Source organism: Gavialis gangeticus, unplaced genomic scaffold, assembly GCF_001723915.1.
Source record: "Gavialis gangeticus isolate Ggan-Ray unplaced genomic scaffold, GavGan_comp1, whole genome shotgun sequence".
Lineage (NCBI taxonomy): Eukaryota > Metazoa > Chordata > Crocodylia > Gavialidae > Gavialis > Gavialis gangeticus.
This window is the reverse complement of record NW_017729013.1, coordinates 5,515,056-5,523,261: the sequence shown is the minus strand read 5'-3', so window position 1 is coordinate 5,523,261 and position 8,206 is coordinate 5,515,056. Positions and strand designations below refer to the sequence as shown.

Genomic DNA, 8,206 nt, shown 5'->3' with positions numbered 1-8,206 from the left:
TCTCTCTTGCATACAGTACGCTGTCCTTGGAGAAAGCGATGCTAGCGAGCTTTGGTATAGGGTGTTACAAGATAAATTAGCTTTACTTTTAACTACCATCTCTGGCACTTCAAATCTTAACACTGCAGAAATTTCCTTGAAGTTAAGACCTGAGATCTATCACTACCTTGTTACTTTGCCAAGTACATAATAATACTCCTGACAGTGCTCCAGCTTGGTTTCCTTGAACATGCTGTAATAATCCCAGAAAATGGTGCTCTGACAGTTACAGACACTGAAGAGAGAGATTTGAATAACTTGATGCAAAACTCTTACAAGTCAGGGATCAAAAGCAGGCTTTAGTTTCAAGAAGTGGCTTTCATTTTTTTTTTTCCAACAGACCAGTAAGTGGGGCCTACCTATTTCTTGATACAACTGAATGTGTAACTTAGTATGCAGAGATCAGGATAATGACAAGCCACAAAGAGTTGACATTTTACCCAAACTTTTGCTGGGCATACCAAAGTTTGGCAGATATAGAAGATATTATACAACTAGAAGCTTATGGGACTTAGAATAGAGAAGCATGCCAGAGCAGAATGAACACACGTGTCCAGTTAATATTGCCCCAACACAGTTTTGGATTAGGCTGGTATTTTCCACTTGATGTGGCTTGAAGCAACAAAGTCTAATCATGGACTTTTTGGCAGGTGGAGAAGCCTTTGGTAATGTGTTCATGTCAGCTGCCAAATTCTAACTGTATGTTCGGAGAACTATGAATTGTTACTTGCAATTGTTCAGAACAAGACCTATTGAAATTCCTGCAAATTCTGTGCAGAACAGATTTAATAGCAAAGCTGGCTTTAGAGCAGGCAATGTAGCTGAATCAGAAGGGTGAGTGTGTCCAATGACCTCTTCACTGGAAGGTTCTGGCGTGTGCTTTCACGATCACCCTCTGCTGTGCAAAGCTCTGAGTGCTGCTGCTACGTGATTGGTGCCATCCTTACTATGGCTAATACATGATCCCCTTAGAATCTGTTGCCTGCTGCAGGGGCCAACCCCGTCAGGTGCCTGCATTTAGTTTCTAAGGCCAGATTTCATGCCATTTATTTTAAGCTCATCTATCTTCCAAGTCTTTACTAAATGCATTTCTGTCGTGTGTGTTCAAATGCTCGCTTTCAGTAAGCATGCCAGCCAAATTTCCTGTGGTTAGCTGTTGATTTATTTTCTTAGGGTTGTGTTGTAAAGGCCACGGACTTTATTTGTTAGCAAATTTCAGTTACCACTACAGGCATAAAGATACGCAGGATATATACACCAGTAAGTTCTTATTTCCTAATGCAGAACCAAGTATCCCATTGGGGCACTCGCAGACATTTGGTTGGCTTCGGACTGTGAGTTGACTTTCTTGGTATAAAGTAGATTAATGCTTGTACTTAATTCTGGAAATAGGAATTTTGCGTAAGTGCTTAGATACTGAATTGCTTTTCATTCTTAAGTGTTTAGTTCCCTGCTGGCTAAATTCCCCACGTTACATGCAATTTATTCTGCTCCAGGATTTTAAGGCCATCAATTTGTCCTTCAGGGAACTTTTGAGAGCATCCTGTACTATGTTATCTCGACCTTTCTGGCTATGGAGAGTTGGTACAGGATTATTGATTATCTACATATCCAGCAGCTTACCTTGGAAGTTAAATACTTTAATGGAAGGGAAGAAATAATGGCAGAAATTAGCTAGACCTGGGAGCAGCATTTGAAGTAAAGTTTGAAGTGTTTAGTGATTGGTTTAATAGATTTCATAGACATTAGGGCTGGAAGGGACCTCAAGATCTATCAGGTCTAGCCCCAACCCCCAAAGGGCAGATTTGCTGTAACTACAGCAGACTTGCTGTAACTTAACCTTTCAGCACCAGAGGTCTGACTCCCACATCAGGTTCATAGTAACATTGGGTTTTACAAGGCTGCTTGGTTTTCTAATGGCTTTAGTTCTACGATTTAGTGTGAGTCCTACTTTTGGCTAGACAGGGCCTCTTTAAAATGCTTATAAGTAATGGTGGTAGCCATCTAAATGGCTTAGTGCTATTTGCATGGTTTAAATCCAGCTAGCCTTGCTGGCTAATTCATGGAGGAACAGCATGTGCTCAGCTGTTGGCACTTCATTAAGTCTTTAGCCGAAAGACCTTTCCCCCGTTACAAGAAGTTTTGTGACTGACAGCAGCCCTGAAACTGACTGTAGGTCCTAACAGCACAGCACTGAAGCTTCTTAAGTTGGGCTAGAAGGATTAATAGCCCAAGGATATTTTGGGCAACCAGCTACTATTCCCCACTCCCCCCTCTGATGTGGCTTAGATCAGAAGTTCTCAAACTGGTCCATAGACCACCACTGGTTCATGAACTCCATTCAGGTGATCCACAGAAAGGTGACCTGAGGCGAAAGCTGACAAACATTACATCTGAGTTCCCAGAACTTTGCTCAAAAAAACTGGCACATCCATTACATTAGAAAGGTAAGACTGCTGATACTAAAATTATGAGTTGTGTGCTTTGATTTGTAGAACAAAAATAGCTTAAGTGGTCCACCGAGACCCTCGGCAATTTTCAAGTGGTCCACGAAAAAAAAAAGTTTGAGAACCACTGGCTTAGATAATACTTCATTATTTGGACTTCTCCCTCACATTTAAAGAATGTGACTTTTTTTTTTCTTCTTTTTCTTACTGATGCCTCCATATCACACCTGAGTTGAATAGGATGCTGCCTAAGAGTGCAAAAGATGCAGGGTTGAGCCTACCTTTGCACTATGATTGTGGTATAATAGTTGTCATTGGGTCACAGGGTGTTTCATTTCAAGTGAAAAGAGCTGCACTAATACTATAATACAAAGCAGTTATGGTTCACCTTTTATGCAATCAATAGGACTTGCTGTCACTTAATTTTGCATGATCAGCTGCAAGGTACAACTTGGATCGGTGGTTTCTTGGATACTTCTGTCCTGCTTGAAACAACAATATTCATGGGCTGAAGCATCTTGGTTTTCAATAGATCTGCTACCTTGAAAATCACAAGCTCTTGTGTAAAGCCCTAAAGGGTAGCCCAGGGCCGATGTTTTGAATATGCTGCCTTTGCCAAACACTGCATGTAGTTTAAATTTTTTGCCTGGCAGCTTTTGACTTAGCAAGTTGCTGTTCAGCACAGTAGGGCAGTACTTCCTGCTATCTGAGACTGACTGTGCACTCCTTGCTCCCAAGAGCCTCTGCTATATTCTGAATCTAACCAAAAATTAGTAAGCACTTATAAACCCCTACAAGAATCTGTACTGTAATGAACTGTGTAACTTTCTTCTTGCTGTATGAAAACCCAATAAAGGCATTCAAACCTTGCTAGCATTTTGTGTTCAACTCAGAAATTTGTTTTTTGTCTATAAGATTTGCTCAGAGGTCTTAGCAAGAAACGCATAGCACTTACTGAAGCTACTGCATCTGTATAGTCTTGAGATGATATATTTTGTGACTGGGTTGTTTCATTATAAGTTTCCACAAATCTACTGCAAATATTAGCTTCAGTCTTTTGCCAGTGGCTGCTTTAACCACTGGGGGGTAGCATAACATCTTCATCCATAGCCTAGCTACTTTCAGTAACATCTCCGTGAGGTCAAGATGTGAGCTGTACAGTGGGGATAGCAGGTGCCATCTTAAGCTTAGTTAATTTCTGTGCTGTTGTCTGCAAACGTGCTCAGTAGGTCAGAAAATAATTCTTCACAATGAACATGAGACCACTGGAAGAAATATAGCCAGTATCTTGGTGCCCAGGGATGTCCAGCGCAAATCAGAGACTTGAATTGTGAGTTTTCAACCTGTCGGAGTACTTGGAAGAGAAGGGCCTCGCCCCTGTGGTTTTGCTAACAAAAGCTTTTATGAGGTGGTATGTTTCTTTGGAGAGGTTTTGACTTAAATCATAGTTCTTTTTATGCTTCATGAGAAACTGCAGAACAGCTGTAGTCATGGCTAGCCCATTCAAGTAGGGCTACAGCCATTGACCATTCACTGCTTCTGTGTGACGCAGAAGATGCACACACCACATTTTCAGAGCAAGAATCTTCATGCTTGAGTCTTTGTAATCTTTCCTCACTGAATTGGGACTCTTATCAAGGGCACATGTTGAAAATGGGTACCGACTCTTTTAGTGTTTTTATAGGTATTATATCCAATCAACATTTTGCCATCGAACTGGCTTGAATACATGTGTGCTGGACACAAACTGAAAATATACAGGTCAGGACTGGTCCAGAAAAGCAAAGAAGGTGCATTTTGTCTTGTAAAGGTTTGAAATGAATGGACTTCACAAGGAATAAAGCAGGCAAATTTTTTTTTTTAAGCCGTTTGTAATAAATGAAAGCTTGTGACCTCTGCTTAAAGACCAATGGCTTGAGAAGTTGCTTCAGCTGAGACGGGGATTAACGGAGAGAAGAGGGAAATGAACCCAACTACTTGAAAGCAGGATCTTTCAGGCAGTGGGAATGCTGCCCCCCTTGCCCTGCAAAGATCAAAGTATTTAGCCTAGTAACTGCTGGGAGGGAATAGCTGTCTCCCGAATGCTGTCGGATGCTGCTAACAGCCAAAGAGCTGGCCTCTTCCCTATCTCTAATATCTTAAAAGCAGTCAGTCTTCAGTCTGGGTGGCTGGAGAAGAAAGAGATGAGGAGGGATGGATGCAAACTCCATGGAATTAACCAGTGCTGCAGGCCATTATCATTACCATGAGGCTTGGTAAATAGTTTGTTGCAACTGACCCTGTTGCTACAACCGTTAAATTCCAGTCGAGTTAGAAAGTCTGTTACGTGCATGTTCATTTTTCTCTTGGGAAAATGCAGACTGTGACTGCAGCCTCTGGAGGGAGACACTAGAGTTCAGCACGGGTCTGAAGTTCCAGTGCTTTGTACTGTTGGCGGTCAATCTACCCCTGCGTGTTGTGGGTGTGAAACACTATCGTTCAAATGTGGGAGTACCGTTTGCCCAGCCTGCGGGTGCGTGCTATAGAGAACCTGGTTCCAAGTGCAAAGCATGCTTGTTACAGTGGGAGACTCCTACCAACAGCAATTTAAAGTGAGCTGCATCTAAATCTACAGGAAGTAGCAGAGAAGCCATCTGAAAGCACAGAGCATCCAATTTGAAATATTGCTGTGTTTGTAATATGGAAGAAAACAAAACAAAGCCATTGTGGTCTTCAGTCCACTTGGAACATGCAGCTGCTCAGCTACATTTACAAAGTCCCTTATTTCTCCCCACGCAATGGAAGAGGTTGTAAGTTGTGCTTAAATAGTTATGCAAATATTTGCTTTCTTTTTGTATTTTTTAAAAGATGTATGCCCCCTCAAAGGCTGCTGGAAAGCACCTGAATAGCTGAGCAGTCTGGCATTGCATGAAAATTGCCCAGTTAAAGTGCGTGCTGCCGTGCCATCCCTCAGAAGAACGTTGAATGTTATGCAGTAAACTTCCTTTTGTAGCAACCCTTTGATAGGCTCTGCCCGTGATCAAGTAATAAGCAAAATGCTAATCCATGTCCTGCTTCTCGGGTTCTTCAGGTATCTATGATGCTTCCAGTTCAGCTTTCCATATCTGGAGCTTGGAAAAAGACTCATAGAAGCAAATGCTTTTTATTTGGACCGTATAATGGCTTATATGCCTCAGTGATTTTCTTGATGCTTGCTTTGCTAGCATACTCCTTGTCCCAAAATTGGTGGTCTGTTTCAATAATAGATGTGAGAAAACTGCCACATCTCTACTCAGTTATGTATTTACAAATCCTTGGTATGCCATTCTGAACACTGTAATTAAACTGTTAAATGTGTCACACTTAAAAAGGCATTTCTTTTGCTGACAAGCAAGTATGAAATTACTGAAGTAAGTAAAATGCATGTGTAGCTGAATTCAAGGGGACATGATACAGCAATCAGGGTGCCTTTATGATGTGATGCAACAAAAATAATTTTAATTGCATTCCTGAAGAGATCAAATAGGTGTTTGCTATGTGAAATGTACTCACTGTTTCTAACCCAGAGCGCATGTCTTGTCATCACTGAAAAGCTCAGAACCAGTAAATCAATCCTCTGGTGGTAGGTTTACACACTCTTCCCAGTGTCTAAAGCAGAAATTATATCTTAGAAGAAGAAGAAGAAGAAGAAAAACAACATTCATCAGACTTTTTGTACAAGTCCATCACGCAATACTTGTGATACTCCCAGGCACCCAATGGTGAAAGAGGCTGAAATGAGAAGGGAAGTCTCTCCCAGTGTAAGATGTCAGACCACAGTTTGGCTCATGGTTAAGTTCTGATTTCTTCCACTGCCTGCCTTTGTGATTGTGGGCAAGTCCCTTAATCTTCCATGCCTCTTTGTCCATGTCTGTAAAAGAGACTCTTCCTTTGTCCCTTGTCTGCTTCTGAGCTTATTATTGAACTCTGGGCTACTTCTTTCTGCCTGTTTACAGCACCTAGGCACCTGAGCTTGAACTTAACTAGGGATCTCATAGTAATACGAATCATACTTACAGAATTCGTGAGCATCATTCATTTCTAGTACTAGATTCTTTGCCGGGGGAAACAGCTCGGTAACGAGTCAAAGCCTAAAGTGTTGTAGTGATGGCTGGGGCAATGCGCACGTTTACTGCGGTTTGAGTCTCTTCCCCTTGCCTGGCAAACATGCTTGCATTACAACCATCTGGGGTGAGTCTGTCAGAGAAGTGAGCTGGTCTGTCTCAACTGAAGGGGGCTGTCCGGCGCTTCAGCGGATGTTGGGTTTAGTGATTCAGATGGTGACAGGAAACCGGAGCCCTGCTTACAATCCTGAGGAGGAACTTACTCCAGTCTTGCTGGCAGCATTTGAGAGACGTAATGCGGCTGGGAAAGCCAGAGAGAGCAGACTGATGCTGCAGGTAAGATGGGCCTGAGGAGGGAAAGAAGTGGTGGGGGATGTGGCAGGCATTGCCTCCAGAGCCCACTGCGATGCCTGCAAGAATCTGTTGGTTCGTTGCAATGAGCTTTGGATTGGACCGCACTGCAGTTGGGGCTGTAGATGGGGTCCACAATGATCAACTTACAGCAGTACTGTGTGCAAAGTTTGCATGCAGTTTTCCCAGCCTCCTGTTATCTGTGTTTAGCCCCATTGGCATGGGGAAAGAGCCCTTCCCCATCAACCTACAGATTAGTCCTGGCTCTGGTTACTTCTATTACATTTCTCATGTATCGCACCTTACTGGGAGAGGAGGAGAAAGGCAATAGATCCTAGGTTTGATGGGGTCCTTATGTGAGGAATAAGCTATGCTTCTCTAGCTGTCCTCTATACATTTGGCCACAGCCATCTACTTTAGGATGTCAGGGATCCCAGCATATCTGCCTTCTTCCTTTCTCTCTCTCCTGGCGGGGGGTGAGGGGGACTTTTTTGCAGCTTCTAAACTGGTCTTGAAATTAGTCGGGTGAAAAAAAAAAAAAAAAAAATGATGCTACAGTATAGAATTGGTGAGTAGTACCCCAGATATTTAGCAAAATGAGCTAATTACTAGGGAATTCAATACGACACATTGGTTACGAGATGCCTATTTTGAAATGATGGACAAAAATTAAATAGAAGCTTTTATTCCCTACACATGCACTACTTAATGCTGCAATATGGCTTTCCTACTAAAAGCCCTGGTAAGAGTTAGTCGTACCACATGTCTTCTACTTTGCTGAGCTCCAGGCAAATGGAAGACAGTTGCACAGCACGTTTTTAGTTAAGGATGTAGTTCTTGTGGCATGAAGAGATGAGGCTTTTGGCTGTAGCTTTGTAAGCCTAAGGACATAGGGAGGCAAGGTTCTTTGGGTAGATGTGATATCTTTTATTAAAGCAACTGAGTAATCGGAAAGAAGTGCTTTGCAAACTTTTGGTCGCAATTGCCCTTCTTCAGGCATAGGAAGTCTCTGAACGGCAGAGGCTGCCTACGCCCAAAGAAGGGTGATTGTGCCCAAAAGCCCGCAAAGCACTTTTTTCCATCTACTCAGTCGGTCCAGTAAAAGATATCACATCTACCCAAAGCACCTTGCCTGCCTATGAAGACAGATAGCATCTTCAATGGAGGGCTCCAGAGTGTTTCATGATGTATAAATAAACAAGCTAATTTGCAACAGGACAATCTTTCACATCCTTTTCATAATGCTTGCTGCTTCAGTCATCCTTGAACTTTCTGAGCAGCTTGGTC

General features: G+C 42.5%; 1 protein-coding gene across 3 annotated transcripts in view; it reads left to right on the top strand.

Moving 5' to 3' along the window:
- Nucleotides 1-6,782: 6,782 nt before the first annotated feature.
- Nucleotides 6,783-8,206, top strand: part of LAT2 (linker for activation of T-cells family member 2) — a 65,633-nt gene continuing 64,209 nt past the window's right edge. For all 3 annotated transcript variants that reach the window (XM_019511418.1, XM_019511417.1, XM_019511415.1), the window contains exon 1: nucleotides 6,783-6,904. The gene's annotated coding sequence lies outside the window, so the exon portion shown is untranslated. The remainder of the gene's footprint in view (nucleotides 6,905-8,206) is intronic.